Consider the following 19,977-nt stretch of genomic DNA (forward strand, 5'->3'; position numbering starts at 1 on the left):
ACAGCCATGGGGACCAAATTCGCACCCCAATACGCCAACATTTTCATGCACAAGTTCGAGCAGGACTTCTTCACTGCACAGGACCTCCAACCAACACTATACACCAGATATATCGACGACATTTTCTTGCTATGGACCCACGGCAAGGAATCACTAAAGAGACTACACAATAACATCAACAAGTTCCATCCAACCATCAAGCTCACCATGGACTACTCCTCAGAATCAGTTTCTTTCTTGGACACACGAATCTCCATCAAAGACGGGCACCTCAGCACCTCACTCTACCGCAAGCCCACGGACAACCTCACGATGCTCCACTTTTCCAGCTTCCACTCTAACCACGTCAAAGAGGCCATCCCCTATGGACAGGCCCTGCGAATACACAGGGTCTGCTCAGACGATGAGGAATGCGATGGACACCTACAGACGCTGAAAGACGCCCTAGTAAGAACGGGATATGACGCTCGACTCATCGATCGACAGTTCCGACGGGCCACAGCAAAAAATCGCATAGACCTCCTCAGGAGACTAACACGGGACTCAACCAACAGAGTACCCTTTGTCGTCCAGTACTTCCCCGGAGCGGAGAAACTACGCCATGTTCTCCGCAGCCTTCAACATGTCATCAATGAGGACAAACACCTCGCTATGGCCATCCCCACACCTCCACTACTCGCCTTTAAACAGCCACCCAACCTCAAACAGACCATCGTTCGCACCAAATTACCTAGCTTTCAAGAGAACAGCGTCCACGACGCCACACAACCCTGCCAGATCATCGACACAGATACCACCATCACACGAGAGGACACCACCCACCAGGTGCATGGTTCATACTCCTGTGACTCGGCCAACGTTGTCTACCTCATACGTTGCAGGAAAGGATGCCCCAGAGCATGGTACATTGGCGAGACCATGCAGACGCTGCGACAACGGATGAACGGACACCGCGCAACAATCGCCAAACAGGAGGGTTCCCTCCCAGTCGGGGAACACTTCAGCAGTCATGGACATTCATCCACCGACCTTCGGGTAAGCGTACTCCAAGGCGGCCTTCGAGACACACGACAACGCAAAATCGTCGAGCAGAAATTGATAGCCAAGTTTCGCACCCATGAGGACGGCCTCAACCGGGATCTTGGGTTCATGTCACGCTACACGTTACCCCACCAGCGAACAAATGTTATCTGTTTTTAATATAATGGGTCATTTGCTGGCTCTCTCTGCCTTCCGGATGTTTCTGCCTCTCTCTGTTTTTCTTCTCTGTTTTTTTTCCCTGTTTGTTTTTTTGTTGAATGTGTATTCGGGGGTTCTGCAGGTGACACCTCTCTGTCTGAACACGGTGATTGCCTTGGCAACGGGCAGTTGCAGGGGCAGTCTGTAAACACCATGTATTGTTCTATATGTCTAAATGCGTAGGCTTCAAGGAGATCCTGAACATTTAACTGAGGAAGGAGGAAGTCTCCGAAAGCTTGTGAATTTAAAATAAAATTGCTGGACTATAACTTGGTGTTGTAAAATTGTTTACAATCTTTAATATATGATAAACTAATTTATCCTGTTTTCTCCCAAACCAATTTTCAATTTCTGTTGTTCGCTACTTAAACCCATTTTGTACTGAGACAATGTCTCAAGCTCACACTCTGTCTCTCAACCTCCTGTTACCTCCTGGACAATTCTTAACAGACTTCTCTGCCCATCACGATGCTCAGATTCTTTCAAAAAGCTTCCATGATAGTCCCCATGGTTACTGTTATTATTGGAGGGAAAAACTCATGCTCCCGCCGAAACGGTTTTCCGACCTTAACGGACTGGGTTCAGCACCTCGTCCGTCCGAGGCATTTAGTTTCATTCAATTCACATTATCTCATGTCAATGTCCGACGCCGCAGTCGCCAGTTTATAAGATCGATTCAGACTCGACACCAATAGGTTGCGATTAATCCTTTATTGGATAGAAGCAAGTATCAACACACCCAATGTTTGAGGCCATAGTATTACTAAGAAGGACACGATACTAACCTTCAGTCTTGCTTTGGATAGAAGCTGTAACCCTCGGGTGGCTGCTTATCTGTCTCTCTCTCTCTCTCTCGCCTTCCTGTCCTTCTATAAATTCAAATGTAGAACAAGAATTGTTTATACCGCTCATTTCATGCAAACTCTCCTTTATCTTTATTTGTTATTCACTCTCCTTGACACCCCCACCCCCCATCCCCATCAGAACTGCTCATGATAAGTGCGGACCTAAGACCCCTATATCTCAACATGCCCAACGTCTACATATTCTCAACACATTCTCTACATATTCTCTACATATTCTAAACACATTCTCAACACATTCTTAACATATTCCCCACACATTCTCTATTGAATCTCTATACTTTCTCAATTTCGCCGATAATCTTCTGCAAAATGCTTGAACCCTGCAATGTAAACAGTTTCCAGCATCACCTCGCTCAGTCTGATCTTCTGTATTCTGGGTAAGTTTTAACTCGGCCATTTCATGATCCTCAGCGACTATCCTCCGATTCCCAGCGACCGAATGTTTAAAAGCGGGTGCTGTTTATGTCTTAAGTTGCCTTATGTAAACGTGATTGGTTTCTATGGTTAATATTTTGAAAACTCCTAATCTAAGTGTACGCTCTATATGCTGAAAATGCCTCATCTTACACCAAGGAGTCTCTTCCTCCTCTCGCACCCGCCGCCCACGGAAAGATGAATCTTCTGAGACTCCTCAGCATTAAATTGTCCTGGAGCAAGACTTCGTCTCACGGCCCCCTCAACAGCTCAGCTCATTGCAGGCCCCGACTGACCGGAATGTGTGACGGTGCAATGTCGAGCGAGCAATCCCAGTTCTCGTTCCTGTTTGACGCTCTGTCATTCATACAACTCACTTTATGATTCAGAGGCTGGAATTCAGCGGAAATGCGTTTAGACTACACAGAGGTAAGAATAGGCTGGATGTTAGGCGGTTCTTCATTTCCCAGAGAGTAGTGAGCCTCTGGAATGCATTGCCGGCTGATGTGGTGGACACTGAGTCCTTCTCGACGGATCGGGATTGTTTTTTGAATGGGACAGAGATCGCATCATATGGAAGGTGAGTGGTTTTACAGTTAACCTCCGCCTGCTCAGTGTCATGTCCTGGACTGGTTTCGATCGCCTGAAGATGTCGGGGAGGAATTTTCCAGAAATTGGCCCTGTATTTTTATCTGGTTTGTCACTGCTCCCAGGAGATTACATGTTTCCGGTGGGTGGGGCGGGTGGTGTCGGTAGGAAGTGTCCGGTCACGATGCTCCAGGCATGTGGGTCAGGATTGATGAACCACCTGGTCTTTTCCTGACCATCATGTCCGTCAGTAACCTCAGATCGTCAAGGTGTTTTTTGTGAATTGATCTTTAAACACAAACTCACACCTGGCCCTCGATAGTGAAATGAGACTTAATGCTCTCCATGCCTCACCTTGCCATTCTTGCCTGCCTCTGCTACAATGTGCCTGAGCATTTCTAGTCCCGTCCAACCGTAAGCAAAGTGACTGATAACGGCAGCGTTCGAAAAATGTGCCCTCATATCGGAAGGATGGTTACAGCAAGGCCAAAGGAGTCTCTCCCCCTCTCCCAGCATTTCTTCTCAACGCCCCTTTTCTCATTGCTCTGAGTGCCGAGGCCTGGTTTCTTCTGTTCACCCATAATTATATCAGATCCGCAAACTTCATGTTTAATTGTCTGGTTGGAGCAGAAAAGGAGACGAATTGAAGCACCCAAAAAAAACTTATGTGGCCTCATAAAATGAAGGAGATCAGCACTTCGTTGGCATTCCTTCCTATCCGGGGATGTAGCTCAGTGGTAGAGCGCGTGCTTTGCATGTATGAGGTCCTGGGTTCAATCCCCAGCATCTCCAAAGCTATTTTTTTCACCAGAATTACACACAGAACGGCGAATCTTGATTGCGGTGAGCCGCGAATTCTCACCTCTGAGGCTCCACAAACATTCAATTTCCCCTGAGCAGGATTGCAGCTCATGGTCTGCTCAGCAGCTCAGTTCAGAGCAGCCGCCGACTGATCGGAATGTGTGACGGTGCAATGTCCAGCGAGCCGTTCGAAGAACGGCGACCTGAAACAGAAATCTTGGTCGGCACAGCCCGAGGAGACTCACCTCTCTCCCAGAGTTTCTTCGCAACGCTCCCTTTCTCATTTCTCTGAGTAACGAGACCTGGTTTCTTCTGTTCACCCAGCGGGCACGGTAGCATAATGGACTTGTAATCCAGAGGTCCTAGATTAATAATCAGGAATCATGACTTCAAATCCCGCCACGGCAGCTGGGGAATTAAATTTCAATGAATTAAAAATTGAATTAATTCGTAAAATCTGGAATTAAGAAACTACTATTAGGTCCGCATACCTCAGGTATCTCCTATGCTTAAAAGAGGAAATGCTTTTCAGCACAGTAAATCCTCGGGTGGCCTTAGGAAAGTGAGACTCAGTCCTTTTACACTTGGTTGGAGGTCGTTATTATCTGGTGATGTCGCTCAGATGATAAACCGCATGCTTCGCATGTATGAGGTCTCAGGTTCTATGCCCAAACACTTTACGTTTTGAATTCTGGTCAGTCGGCGGCTGTTATGAGCTGAGCTACTGAGGTGACCGTGAGATAAAGTACTGCTTCGGGACAATTGAATGTTTGACTCAGAAGTTGGAACTCGCTTCCCTCTGAAAGCACGATTCGTCTTTCTGTGGGATATTCTGGTTAAAATAAATGGTGGAGGTGTTAGATATTTAGCCCAGAAATATTTACACGCAAAGCAGGCGCGATACCACAGAGCTACAATCCCGAATCCAATAGACCTATAACCAAGGGTAGAAGGACTGGGTGCTTACTGTCTTAGGACCACTCAATGATTTACTCGGTTTAAAATCATCTCCTCTTGTGCTTCAAGCGGACAACAGCCACGTAGTCACGTAGCGGAAGGTTGGACGGGACTAGAAATTCTCAGGCACATTGTAGCAGAGGCCTGCAATAATATTTCGAGCCCTTGAGCTTCAGAGGAGAATAACGTGAGTCGCAAAGACATTGAGTCCCGTTTCACTAAAGACAGACGCAGGACATGCCACAGTTGTGGGTGTGTGTGAAGATCGCTTCATTGAAAACACCTTGACGAGCGGGGGATGTGGACGAACAAACGGATATGACGGGCAGTAAAAGACGAGCTGGTCCATCAAGCCTGCCCCTCACTGGTGGTGGCTGGAGCATCATTATTGACACTTACTCCTCCTCCCCCGCCCGCAGCCATGGAATCTCCTGGGAGAGGCAAAGGTCCTGAGAAAAATCCAGGGCCTTTAAGGGATAGAATACACTGGAAAATTCCCAACCCCCGCCCCGACCCCTTCAGGTAATCGAAGCCTGCCCATGAGATCACATAGATTGTACCTAGGTTAACTCTAAATCCTCTTACCCTTTATATGTTGTGACCTCTGCCCCAGCCAAAAACGGGTCAAGCTTCCTGGAGAAGGCAGACAGAGAGTCAGCACCCACCACACCAGCCAGCAACGCAATCCAGAGGCTCGCTACTCACTGGGAAAAGAAGAACCGCCAAACATCCAGCCTATTCCGACCTCCGCGTAGTCTAACCTCTTGTCAAAATGGAATAATTTCTCACTGGGCCCGCAATCCAGCCCTGGGTTCGGAACCATTGATAAGGAGCGTGCGCTCTTCCATTGAATGCTATCCTGTGCCGAGCATTTAGTTTTTCTCGAGGTGACGAATGTCTTGTCTGTCCTTGTGTTTAAAGGTGGGGCGAGTCCAAGAGGATGTTTTCACAATTCTATTCAAAATTTGAAACATAAATAGTGATCAGGATAGTAGCAGCCTTCAGGAGGACATCGACAGACTGACGAAATGGGCAGACACTTGGCAGTTGCAATTTAATGTGGATAAGTGTGAAATGATTCACTTTAGGAGGAACCACATGTAGAAGCAGTAGAATCGAAATGGTACTATTTTGATGGGGTGCAAGAGCAGAGGGATCTGGGGGTGCACATTTACAACTGTTTGAAGGTGACAGGGCAAGTTGATAAGGCGGTTTAGAAAGCGAATGTGACAATGGGCTTTATAAATAGGGACATGGAACACAAAAACAAGGAAGTCACGTTGAACTTTTACAAATCACTGGAAAGCCGTCAGCTGGAGTATTGTGAACAATTCTTGGCACCACATTTTAGGAAGGATGTCAAGGTATTGGAGAGGGTACAGAGGAGGTTTACTGGGATGATACCAGGGATGAGGGACTTCAATTATGTGGAGAGATTGAAGAATCTAGGATTGTTCTCCTTCGAGCAGTGAAGGTTATGGGGAGACCTAATAGAGGTATTCAAAATAATAAGGCGTTTTGGTAGAGCAATTAAGGAGAAACTGTATCCACTGGCAAGTGGGTGGGTAACTCTGGATTGAGAGCTAGCTGGAAGAACATAGGCTGAAAATAGTTATAGATGGATTTGGATCTGTTTGGAGACCGGTCACCAGTGGTGTCCCGCAGGGATCCGTGTTAGGACCATCGCTCTTTGCTATTTTTATTAATGATTTAGATGTAGGTGTTGGGGGCACGATTTGCAGATGATACTCAGATTTGTACGAGTGTCAGGCCTGTAGACGATTCTCGACTGTTTCAGGTGGATCTTGACGTGTTGGAGGATTGGGCTCCTGACTGGTTCTAAATAGAGCATTGAACTCAATTTATACACAAGCTCCCTATTCTCTTTACCTATCACATCGCGGCACATATGAGCAGTGCGGTGATGTGATAGGTAAAGAGAATAGGGAGCTGGGGTCTATTTGTAGGGCATAGGAACCAGATTGGACCATTCAGCCGCACGGGCCTGTTCCGCCATTCAATTACATCATGGCTGATCTGTATCTTAACTCCATCGACCTACATTGGTTCCAAAACTCTGAATACCCCTGCCTAACAAAATTCTATAAATCTCAGCTCTGAAAGTTTCAATTGACCTCCATCGTCAACAGCGTTCGGGATTTCCACGACCTTTCTTGTGAAGAAGTGTTTCCTCACATCACTCTGAGCAGTCTAGTTCTAATTTTAAGGTTATGCCCCCTTGTTCTGGAATCCCCCACCCTGAGGATGTAATGCATGTCTATGTACCCTATTACATCCATTAATCATCTTCAACATCTCAATTAGATCTCCACTTATTATTCTATATTAAAGGCAATACAAAATCGCTTATGCAACCTCGTCATTTAATCCTTTGAGTCACGGTATCATTCGAGTGAATTTGCCCCGCTCCCCCTCCAATGCCAATATATCCTTCCTGAGTTTCGGTGCCCATTACTGAATGCAGTCTCCAGATGGGGTTTCACTCGAGCTCTGTCCAGCTGTGACATAACTTCCACCCCCTTGTATTCCAGTCCCCTTGAGATAAAGGTCAACATTCCATGAGCCTTTTAAATTATTTTTTGTTGCCCCCCTCCACTAGCTTTTATTGATTCCTGGACGAGTACCCCAAAATCTCTCTGCTCATCCACAGTTCCTAGCTTCTCGCCATTTAGAAAATACCCTTATATATTTTCTTAGTTCCAACGTGGATGACCTCACACTTTCGCAAAATTGAACTCCAATTGATTATAAAACAACACCTATTATTTTGTCGTTGGACAAGACCTTGGTCAGGCCTCAGTTTGAATAATTTGTCCAGTTTTGGTCTCCTCACATGGTGAGTGATATTGAGGCAATGGAAATGGTGCAGAGGAGGGCTACTAGATTAATTCCCAGTTTGAAGTATCTTACTTGTCAAGATAGGCTAAAAGAGCTGGGAATCTACACTTCAGGGAAGTGTGGACTTCGGGGTGATTTGATCGAGGTGTATAAGATGATGAAGGGAACATATTGTGCTCGAGTAGACAGTTCGTGCCAACTAAATAGGTTCGGGAGGACCAGAGATCACAATGTTAAGCTGTACAAAGCAAGATCGAGGTTAGATTTCAGGAAGTGATTCTTTTACTGGAGAATACTGAATCTCTGGAACAGACTCCCGGCTCGTGAAGTGGACGTCGATTCGCTGAATTCCTTCAAGCGAGAGCAGGACCTGTTTCTGGCTGAGGTGGAGGTCACCTGGTCCAAAAAAGTAGGTACTGCACAGAATTATCAGGACCAGAGTGATCTTCGGGGAGGGATAAGCTTTCACAGACTCAGAAGGTTAGATAACAGAAAGAACATAGGAACATAGGAACAGGAGTAAGCCATTCAGCCCCTCGTGCCTGCTCCGCCATTTCATAAGATCATGGCTGATCTGTAATCTAACTCCATATACCTACCTTTGGCCCATATCCCTTAATACCTTTCGTTGCCAAAAAGCTATCTATCTCACATTTAAATTTAGCAATTCAGCTAGTATCAATTGCCGTTTGCGGAAGAGAGTTCCAAACTTCTACAACCCTTTGTGTGCAGAAATGTTTTCTAATCTCGCTCCTGAAAGGTCTGGCTCTAATTTTTACACTGTGCCACCTACTCCTAAAATCCCCAACCAGCGGAAATAGTTTCTCTCTATCCACCCTATCCTTTCCCCTTCATGTCTTATAAACTTTGATCAGATCACCCCTTAACCTTCGAAACTCTGGAGAAAACAACCCCAATATGTGTAATCTCTCCTCGTAACTTAACACTTGAAGTCCGGGTATCATTCTAGTAAATCTACGCTGCACTCCCTCCAAGGCCAATATGTCCTTCCGAAGGTGCGGTGCCCAGAACTGCTCACAGTACTCCAGGTGCGGTCTAACCAGGGTTTTGTATAGCTGCAGCATAACTTCTGCCCCCTTGTCCTCTCGTCGTCTAGATATAAAGTCCAACATTCCATTTGCCTTCTTGGTTATTTTCTGCACCTGTTCATGACACTTCAATGATCTATGTACCTGAACCCCTAAGTCCCTTTGGACAGCCACTGTTTTTAACTTTTTACCATTTAGAAAGTACCCTGTTCTATTCTTATTTGATCCAAAGTGGATGACCTCACATTTGTCTGCATGGAATTCCATTTGCCACAGTTTTGACCATCCACCTAATCTATCAATATCGCTTTGTAATTTTATGTTTTCATCTACACTGCTTGCAATGCCACCAATCTTTGTGTCAGAAGATATTTTGTTGAGGTCAATCAAAACGACCCGCTGATGAGGAGAAGTGCTGCATATACTTGATTTTATATTGACAGCTACAGTCAAGCCGAACTGATTGAATTGGTGAAGCCGATAATACCGATTGGTTCGTGAGTTTGCTTGGTATGAAACGAAGCAGTTTATCGATTGGGATCAGCTTCATCTTAACAAATGTTTCCTGTGTCCGAATATTGAAAGATTGGTGAGACATGTGGCAGAAACACGAATATCTAGTCCAGATTTTAAGGGTGAACTATTATTACATCTCGGGGTTACACTATTACATTGTTAGATATTGGATAGAGCAGAAACAATTATATCCAGTTCCGATTATCAGGGGGGAACTATTGTTACATCCTTGTGTTACACTGTCGTATTGATTGATATTGGACAGTGCGGAAAAATAAATACACTGTTCAGATAAAAAGGGAAATTATTCTCACATCCCTGGTTTACACTGTCTTATTTTTCGATAAAGGGCAGCCCAGAAACAAGAATATGCAGTTGAATTTAAAACGGGAAACATTGATGCATCCCTCGGGTAAAGTGTAGTAACGATAGATACGGGGCAGTTAATAAACATGAATATTCAGTTCAGATTATCCAGGGAAATATTGTCAGATCCTTGGGTTAAGCTATCGTATTATTGGATATTGCGCAATGCAGGCACACGAATATCCAGTTCCAATTGGAAGGGGGAACAATTGTTAGATCCTTCGGTTATAGTACCGTATTATTAGATATTGGACAGTGCAGAAACATGAATATCCGGTTCAGATTATAAGGGGGAACTTTAGTTATATCCCTGAGTTGCAGTACCGTATTGTTAGATATGGGGCAGCACATCGGCCTCTCTGATCATTCAAGCAATTAAAAACGTATGCCATGGCAAATATTTTCCAAATGACCTTTATCTTCATCAATTTCAAATACGAATTCAATTTTCTCTTAAACGAGGCAATGGTTAAAGTTGCAATTGTCCCTTTTCTGCCTTTTCCATTCCTTTTGGTAAAACATTCCATGCTCCAAAAAATCTCTGCGTGAAGAATTTACACTTAAACTCTTCCACGATGAGCTGAAATTGATGACCCCCTTGTCACTGATCCTCACAACCAGAGGATACAGTAAATCTCTATTACTCTATCACTGATCCTCACAACCAGAGGATACTGTAATTCTCTATTACTCTATCATTGATCCTCACAACCAGAGGGTACACTAATTCTCTATTACTCTAACAAACACCTTCATATTTAAAATTTAAATTTCCTGTCTTTTTCTGTGGAAATAATCCCAGTATTTCAAATCTTTCCTCATATAGTTTCCCTTCCCTGGCCTCGTTCGAGAGAATCTACATTGTGCTCTTTGTGGGTTTAAAGTTGTTTCTATAAGAGGGCGTCGAAACTGCAGTCTGTCCTCTGGAACTACGGGCTTTAACCAAAGAGAAAAAATACTAAAGCTTCATCCTCGTCTTCAGCCCGATAGAGCGGTAAAACGGGACATAACCAAAGAGAAAAAAAAACAAATAAATAATAAACATTCATCCCATTCATTGTAACTGGTCTCATCTTAGATAGAGGACTTCCTAAAGGCTGCCCCCGAAGTCCATCTGCCCCACTTTTGGCAGCCGTGCCTTCAGCCTTATCCACGCTCCAGAATGCCCTCTATTTCAATGTGATGTCTGTAGATAAACCGAGTTATGTTGCTCAAACATAACAGTGATCATGAGTAGTTGCCAATGTTAATTTATCTCAACAAGTCCACCTATTATATAAATCTCTTTCTGGTACAAGAATGTTAGCCCAGAAATTATTTTTGCTCATACAGTGGACAACTAATGAACACATCCCAATGAAAGTCAACAACAACTTGAATTCACAGACCGCCTTTAATATAATAAACATTCCCAAGGGGCTTCACGGAGGAGTGGGTAAAAACGGGCACTAAAGAAATAAGAAGGTATCATGAAGACTGGCGGAAACCTTGGTCAATGAGTGGGTTTAAGCAGGGTGCAAAAGGAGGAGAAGTAAATGGAGGGACGGAGGGGTTAAGGTTGGTTTTCGAGAGCAGATGTCTGAGGAACGGCCAACAATGGTGGGATGAAGTGAGTGGAGGATGATAAAATATAACAATAACTACTTGTATTTATATAGCGGATTTAACATAGATAAATATCCTAAGCGGATTTACTGAGGTATAATCAGACAACAATGGACCCCCAGCCAAAGAAGGAGATATTAAGGGAATGACAAAATCATGAAGCAAGAGGTGGCTTTCATGGAGGGTCTGAAAGAAGGAATGAACTTGCTTTTATATAGCGCCTTGAAAGATCTCAAGACGTCCCAAAACGCTTTCCAATCAAAGAAGCACAAATAGAAGTGTCGTGACTGTGGTAGTGCAGGAAAATGGCTCCAGTCAATTTGCACACAGCAATCTCCCTCAAACTGCAGTGAGGATAAATGACCAGAAAATCGGTATTAGCAATGTTGGTTGAGGGATAAACATTGCCCAGGACACCAGGGAGAACTCCCCTGCTGTTTTGCGAATATTGCCGTGGGATCTTTTACATCTACTCGAGAGGGCAGATGGGCCCTCGGCTTAACGTGTGCTATGAAAGTCGGCACCTCCGACAGTGTAGTTCTCCCTCAGTACTGTACTGCAGTGTCAGCCTGGATTATGTGTTCAAGTCTCTGAGGTGACACTTGAACTCAACACTTTCTAATTCAGAAGCTGAGACTGCTGTCTCAGAGCCACGGCTGACGCCTGAAAGGGGGAGAGGGAGATGGAGGTGCATTCGAAGGGAATTCTGGAGCGTGGATATGGCTGAATGCATGACTATCAAAAGTAGCGCAAATGGACAGAGGAGGCAAAAGCGGCCAGAGTGTTTGGCAGGGGCTGCAGTGCCGGTGGAAGTTACAGAGATATCGAGGGGTGAGGCCCTGGTGGAATTAAGTTCAAGAAAGAATCAAATTAAACTACAGGTTTTGGATATTGGAAGGCACTGCAGGTCAATCAGGTCTTGGGTGATTGGTGAGGGACTCAACAATCAAAAAGAAAGGGGTGAGGATGGACCATTTGGCAAGGATGTGGGGATTGTGGGCTCAAAGATCATGATTTCCCAATTTTTAACTGGATGAAATCGTGGCTAAACTTAAACAACATCGTTCTGAGAAAACAAAGACATTGGAAGTTTGAAGAGAGGCGGTGGTTTTGTCAGCGTACAGCTGAAAGCTGGTCCATGTCTGCAGACAATGTCACCAAAGGGCAGCATGTAGATGAGGAAGAGGAGGGAGCCAAGGATTGAAACTTTAGAGACAGCAGATATAACGGTGATAGGGAGGGAATAGAAGCTTCTCGTGGCTATGATTAGATAGGTGAGTGGAACCAAGCGAGGGTAGTCCAACCGAAAGAGGCCAGTGATCGCTGATTGAGGAGGGAGGTGTGGAGGAGAGGCCGGAGATGGGGAGGGGTGGGCCATGGAGGGATTTAAAAACCAGGATGAACAATTTAAATATTAGGTGATGGGGAACTGGGAGTCAGTGAGGGTCAATGAGCTGTGCCAGGACCTGGTGCTGGTTGGAAGATCGAGGATGAGTGGCCGGCCGGGAGAGCATTGGAGGAATGGAGTCTGGAGGAGACAGAGGCATTGGTGAGGGTTTCAATGACAATGGGCTGAGGAAGGAATGGAGGCCGGTGAGGGAAGCAAGGGCCCTTTGTGGTGGAGGTCAAATCGGGTCATGAGCTCAGCTCCGGGTTACAGGGGGTCAGTTTTAATGGAGCCGTCAACCAATGTAAAATAAACGGGGTAACATCTGCAGTAAAAGAACGGAGAGAGGAATGACAATGAAGCTCGTTCAGTGTCCGACCCCTAATATCACTCACAGTCATTTCTCGTCTGCAATCCTCAACATGGCCATTGACTGTCCCGTGTCAGAGACTCAAAATTCATACTTTAACTGGTGAACTGCAGGAACAGAGTGAAATGGGTCTGCTTGTGTCCCTGGATTCAATGTACACGCGGTGAATTCAGTAAAATTTTAAATGAATCGGCAGGAGTGAACATGGGAACATGGGAACCGATGCAGGAAGTCAGTGGGAAGTAAAGTGGTGACAGAAACAAAAGGCAGTGAGGGAGAGTGTACAAAACATGACCGGACAGATGGTCTGAGAAAGCAGGGCAAAGACCAAGGGAAGTCTAGATTAAACTGCATTTATTTCAATGCAAGAAGTCTGATGGGCAATGTAGATGAACTCAGGGCATGGATGGGTACATGGGACTGGGGTGTTATAGCTATTACTGAAACATGGCTAAGGGAGAGGCAGGACTGGCAGCTCAATGTTCCAGGGTACAGATGCTATAGGAAAGATAGAGCAGGAGGTAAGAGAGGAGGGGGAGTTGCGTTCTCGATAAGGGAGAACATCACGGCAGTAGTGAGAGAGGATATATCCGAGGGTTCGCCCACGGAGTCAATATGGGTAGAACTGAAAAATAAGAAGGGAGAGATCACCTTGATAGGATTGTACTACAGACCCCCAAATAGTCAACGAGAAATTGAGAAGCAAATATGTAAGGAGATTACAGATAGCTGCAAGAAAAATAGGGTGGTAATAGTAGGGGACTTTAACTTTCCCAACATTGACTGGGACAGCCATAGCATTAGGGGCTTGGATGGAGAGAAATTTGTTGAGTGTATTCAGGAGGAATTTCTCATTCAGTATGTGAATGGCCCGACTAGAGAGGGGGCAAAACTTGACCTCCTCTTGGGAAATAAGGAAGGGCAGGTGACAGAAGTGTTAGTGAGGGAACACTTTGGGACCAGTGATCATAATTCCATTAGTTTTAAGATAGCTATGGAGAATGATAGGTCTGGCCCAAAAGTTAAAATTCTAAATTGGGGAAAGGCCAATTTTGGTGGAATTAGACAGGAACTTTCAGAAGTTGATTGGGAGAGTCTGTTGGCAGGCAAAGGAACGTCTGGAAAGTGGGAGGCTTTCAAATTGTGTTAACCAGGGTTCAGAGTAAGCACATTCCTTATAAAGTGAAGGGCAAGGCTGGTAGAAGTAGGGAACGTTGGATGACTCGAGAGATTGAGGCCCTAGTCAGAAAGAAGAAGGAGGCATATGACATGCATAGGCAGCTGGGATCAAGTGGATCCCTTGAAGTGTATAGTGATTGCTGCAGTAGAGTTAAGAGAGAAATCAGGAGGGCTAAAAGGGGACATGAGATTGCTTTGGCAGATAAGGTAAAGGTGAATCCAAAGAGCTTCTACAAATACATAAAGGGCAAAAGAGTAACTAGGGAGAGAGTAGGGCCACTTAAGGATCAACAAGGTCATCTATGTGCGGAACCACAAGAGATGGGTGAGATCCTAAATGAATATTTCGCATCGGTACTTACGGTTGAGAAAGGCATGGAAGTGAGGGAACTTGGGGAAATAAATAGTGATGTCTTGAGGAGTGTATATATTACAGAAAGGGAGGCGCTGGAAGTCTTAACGCGCATCAAGGTAGATAAATCTCCGGGACCTGATGAAATGTATCCCAGGACGGTATGAGAGGTTAGGGAGGAAATAGCGGGTCCCCGAGCAGGGATATTTGAATCATCGACAGCTACAGGTGAGTTGCCTGAAGATTGGAGGGTAGCAAATGTTGTACCTTTGTTTAAGAAGGGCGGCAGGGAAAAGCCTGGGAACTATAGACCGGTGAGCCTGACATCTGTAGTGGGTAAGTTGTTGGAGGGTATTCTGATAGACAGGATCTACGGACATTTGGAGAGGCAGGGACTGATTCGGAACAGTCAGCATGGTTTTGTTTGTGGAAAATCATGTCTCACGAATTTGATTGAGTTTTTTGAAGGGGTAACCAAGAAGATAGATGAGGGCTGTGCAGTAGACGTGGTCTACATGGACTTTAGCAAAGCCTTTGACAAGGTACCGCATGGTCGGTTGTTACATAAGGTTAAATCTCACGGGATCCAAGGTGAGGTAGCCAATTGGATACAAAATTGGCTTGACGACAGAAGACAGAGGGTGGTTGTAGAGGGTTGTTTTTCAAACTGGAGGCCTGTGACCAGCGGTGTGCCTCAGGGATCGGTGCTGGGTCCGCTGTTATTTGTTATTTATATTAATGATTTGGATGAGAATTTAGGAGTCATGGTTAGTAAGTTTGCAGATGACACCAAGATTGGTGGCATTGTGGACAGTGAAGAAGGTTATCTAGGATTGCAACGGGATCTTGATAAATTGGGCCTGTGTGCCGATGAATGGCAGACGGAGTTTAATTTAGATAAATGTGAGGTGATGCATTTTGGTGGATCAAATCGGGCCAGGACCCACTCCGTTAATGGTAGGGCGTTGGAGAGAGTTATAGAACAAAGAGATCGAGGAGTACAGGTTCATAGCTCCTTGAAAGTGGAGTCACACGTGGATAGGGTGGTGAAGAAGGCATTCAGTATGCTTGGTTTCATTGGTCAGAACATTGAATGCAGGAGTTTAGGCCACACTTGAAATACTGTGTACAGTTCTGGTCACCCTATTATAGAAAGGATATTATTAAACTAGAAAGAGTGCAGAAAATATTTACTAGGATGCTACCGGGACTTGATGGTTTGACTTATAGGGAGAGGTTGGATAGACTGAGACTTTTTTCCCTGGAGAGTAGGAGGTTTAGGGGTGATCATATAGAAGTCTATAAAATAATGAGGGGCATAGATAAGATAGATAGTCAAAATCTTTTCCAAAATGTAGGGGAGTCTATAACGAGGGGGCATAGATTTAAGGTGAGAGGGGAGAGATACAAAAGGATCCAGAGGGGCTATTTTTTCACTCAAAGGGTGGTGAGTGTCTGGAACGAGCTGTCACAGGCAGGAGTAGAGGCGGGTACAAATTTGTCTTTTGAAAAGCATTTGAACAGTTGCATGGTTAAGATGGGTATAGAGGGATATGGGCCAAGTGCAGGCAATTGGAACTAGCTTAGTTGTATAAACTGGGCGACATGGACATGTTGGGCCGATGGGCCTGTTTCCATGTTGTGAACTTCTATGGTCAATACAATTATATGAAAACTGTAAATGAAGCCGCTCATTGTTGTTGGGCTTTCTGAGCAATGTTTCCAAATTATTCCTGAGAGAGGTCTCATTAAGATAATGCCCTGGACTTTGAGATGTTTGTGATATAACCACGTTATTATTTACATTGGAGACAAAGCTGCTGATGTAATGTGTTTGTTCAGGTGACTGTAACTAATAGCAATGATCAGGGGTATAACCGTGTCAGTGGAGATTTATCCCCTGTATAAATCAGGGCTTGTTGCAATGCATCAGCTCAGAGTCCCTGCCAGAGCTGCCGTTTTCAGTTCAACAGAAGTCACTGCTTCTCACAGAAATGGGATATTCAGTAATGTTTCAGATAGAACGCGTTTACTATCCAGTTATTTCAGCCATTGGAGTTTCTGGTAAGCCGTTAACTCACCTGTGAATACTATAAATCGGTGTTAACTCTGCTGCTGTACTTGCTAAATAATTTTACTCCCACATGTTGTACGCAGCTGCATGTTCTGTTCTATCAGTTGGATGATGGATTGTGGACTCTTGCGGTCTTGTCGGTGCTGCATTATATCTGTAATGAACTTTATATATTCAACCCTGGCATTGTTATTGGATAATTCACTGTACTGAGTGTATTGTGGAATAAAGGTTCGTCTATAACTTCTAAACTTTCGTTCCTGCAACAATTGCGTTATGTTTGTCGTGAACTTTGTTTATCCGACCCTGGTATTGTTATTAGATTATTCTCTGTACTGAATGTATTGGAATCAGGTGTCTCGGCTAAGAGCTGTTATCAGTCAATCAGGACCTGTATACAATTTTATGTGGTGCAAACGACCTCTCCTGGAATATTTTTCATCACTGTGTTTTCAGTGATTCATAATGAGACATCTCACGGTCTCAGTGTTACAAGGAGACAGCGCAATGTCCTCCCTCCACAATAACATTGTTCAGTTTAACTGGAATTTCAATGTGTTTATTGGTTTCCATTGTTTTGAAATATTTGATTATGTTTGACTCTGACGCAGCCCCAGATACCTAGCAATTGAACTGAGCTTGTTGCTGATTCTTTCACATCTCATTCTCTGCTTCACTGTGGATGAATTCACTGTAAAATGCAATGTTTTGAGGATATGTTGTATCAGTTTGCACTTTACCTGTCGGAATTATGAGCTCTTCTATTAATCTGTAGATTACAAGTAGCAGCGGTGATGTTGGAGTTTTGTTAATTGAACATCTAATTCAGTACTTTATAATTACAGGAGAAGGAATTTCAATTATTGTGAGGTTTGTCTGGAAGATGCATTCCATTCTGTTTTCCATGCATTGTAGATGAAATGAACAGTGTAGGTGAACAAGTCGAGACTTGAATGGCCTGTAGAAACATTAAACTATTCACAGAGGCTTCAACATTTAACAAACTGACACTGAGAATAGGATCGTTGGAACACGGGGCTGGTGAAGAGAAAGCAGGCGCTGGATGTTAGGATTTACTCGGATGTGAAAAGAGTCATTGAGAAAGAGTAGAGACAGTGAGGAGAAATAGAGAGGAGCGATGGAGGACGCGACTGAGAAGGAAAACGAGAGGAAGACGGGAGAAGGAACGCGAGAATAGAGAGACGGAGGGAGGAAGGTTGTGGTATGAATAATTCATTGGAATGAAATGTTGAAACTTCCAGTACAATTAGGAAGAGGAAATGTGACTTGAATGTGTGATTAGGATGTTGTCAGATTGTGAGAGTTTTATTGTACTCTCGCCGGGTGTGTTTATCTCTATCGGGTCCTCAGTCTGTTTATGTGAATGTTCTTTTTACATATTTATTGACTGAATAAATACAGTTAATAGACTCAGTCATTTCGTGATGGTAATGGATTATTAAGATATTGTATTCGAAAAGCTATGTCTCAGCTTACTTCATTAAAGTACGAGGTTGATTTAATAAATACATATTGATTAATTGTAATTGAATGTACAAAGTATATTTATTGAACACATTTCATAACTAACACAGGATACCAAACATCAATAACCACAGAAATGAACTTTTGAATTTATTAATTGTGTTTTGTTGCTGTGACTTATAAATTGGGTTTTCTTTAACACTCTCCTGCAGTCTCTTCCTGTGAATCCCAGACTCTCCTCCCACTCTATTGTATCCTCTGACTCCTCATCCGTTGTCTCAGTTTATCCGCTTTCCCAAACCATCTGCTCCTGAATCCCCGCCAGCTCAAACATATCCTTTTCCTTGTCTCCCTCCCAATCTCACACAATGGCTCAGCCTCCAACCTCTTCCAATCCGATCCGAAGCCTCACACTCACCGCCGTGGACCTCGCTCTTTCCGGGTTTGTGCCAGCCATTGTCGGCTCTCTTAACCCAGAGCAACAAACCAGCAGCACCTCCCCCTGTCCACTTGCCTTCACGCGCTTCGATCACTTCCCCATCCATCTGGAGCTCAAAACCAGAAGGAATCCGTTGCATTCCAGCTCAGGAAAACGCCTTATCCCGTCCCCACCGGCACTGCACCATTACTCGGCCCTTCAAGTGGATGCGATCCTCACTTCATTCACTTTCTACATGAATTTCCCAAATCATTACTTGCAATTGTGTTTAAAAACATTTCTCTGCTCGAAAGCGTTGCCCAGGTCAGTTCAACAGTTTCCACCGTTTGATGCAGCAAAAATGCTGGAAATTTCACCCCAGATCCTCTCAAACTGCTGCTTTGGCTCCAGGTCTGATCAGTAATTTCTCTGCTTCCTTTTCTCTCTCTTGCAGTGAACCTGGTGGCGATTGTGATCCTGTCCCGAGGAAAGTGCGGACTCTCCAAATGTATCACTCGCTACCTGGTGGGAATGGCAGCGGCCGATCTCCTGGTCGTTATGACTGATGTCATAATGTGGCGCATTGTTATTATTTATTTCCCAGTTTCATTTTTGACCATTACCCCCGTGTGCCGTCTCATTCTCACCCTGAGCTTTGCAGCCACAGTGGCCTCTGTTTGGTTCACAGTTGTTTTCACCTTTGATCGATTTGTGGCCATTTGTTGTCAAAAGCTGAAAACAAAATATTGCACAGAGAAAACGGCGGCTGCTGTTATCGGGGTGGTGAGTGCACTGAGCTGTTTACTAAACATTCCCTGGTACTTTGTATTTGACCCGGAATATATAATGGACAATGTACCGCGGGGTTGTGTCTGGAAACTGAGTCTTTTCACTTCACCCGCATGGGCAGCGTTTGACTTGTTTAATCTTGTGTTAACTCCTTGTCTCCCATTCATTCTGATTTTGCTGTTCAATGTTCTCACCGCCAGGCACATTTTAGCGGCCATTAGAATCCGCAGGGGATTCCGGGGCCGCAGCAATGGAGAGAATCACAAAGATCCAGAGATGGAGAACCGAAGGAAATCTATCATTTTACTCTTCAGTATATCAGGCAGTTTTATATTGTTATGGAGCACAGAAGTTTTTTATGTTATCGCTCTGTATATAACAAATGCCCAGTACTATACGGAGAGTGATATTGAGTCAGCCGGATTCATGCTTCAACTTCTCAGTTCCTGCACCAACACGTGTATTTATGTCCTGACCCAGACTAAATTCAGAGAGGAGCTGAAGAACGGTGTGAAATACCCGCTGAATCTCATTCTTACATTAGTTAAATCATAGAAACATCTGAAGACCTTTCATCCGAAATTAAATTGAAAAAGTCAATCAGAGTAGATTTTCAGGTTTGGTGGTGGGGTAAGACGGGCGGCAGCCGATTGGGCGCCCGTT

General features: G+C 44.4%; 1 long non-coding RNA gene and 1 other non-coding gene across 2 annotated transcripts in view; both read left to right on the forward strand.

Annotated features, from left to right (window-relative positions):
• LOC137312431 (uncharacterized) overlaps nucleotides 1-19,977 on the forward strand; it is a 621,748-nt gene that overhangs the window by 288,737 nt on the left and 313,034 nt on the right. The gene's annotated exons all lie outside the window — the stretch shown is intronic.
• trnaa-ugc (transfer RNA alanine (anticodon UGC)) lies at nucleotides 3,828-3,899 on the forward strand. The gene has a single exon. It is a non-coding gene; the product is annotated as a tRNA-Ala (tRNA).

The sequence above is a fragment of the Heptranchias perlo genome, unplaced genomic scaffold, assembly GCF_035084215.1.
Source record: "Heptranchias perlo isolate sHepPer1 unplaced genomic scaffold, sHepPer1.hap1 HAP1_SCAFFOLD_43, whole genome shotgun sequence".
Classification (NCBI taxonomy): domain Eukaryota; kingdom Metazoa; phylum Chordata; class Chondrichthyes; order Hexanchiformes; family Hexanchidae; genus Heptranchias; species Heptranchias perlo.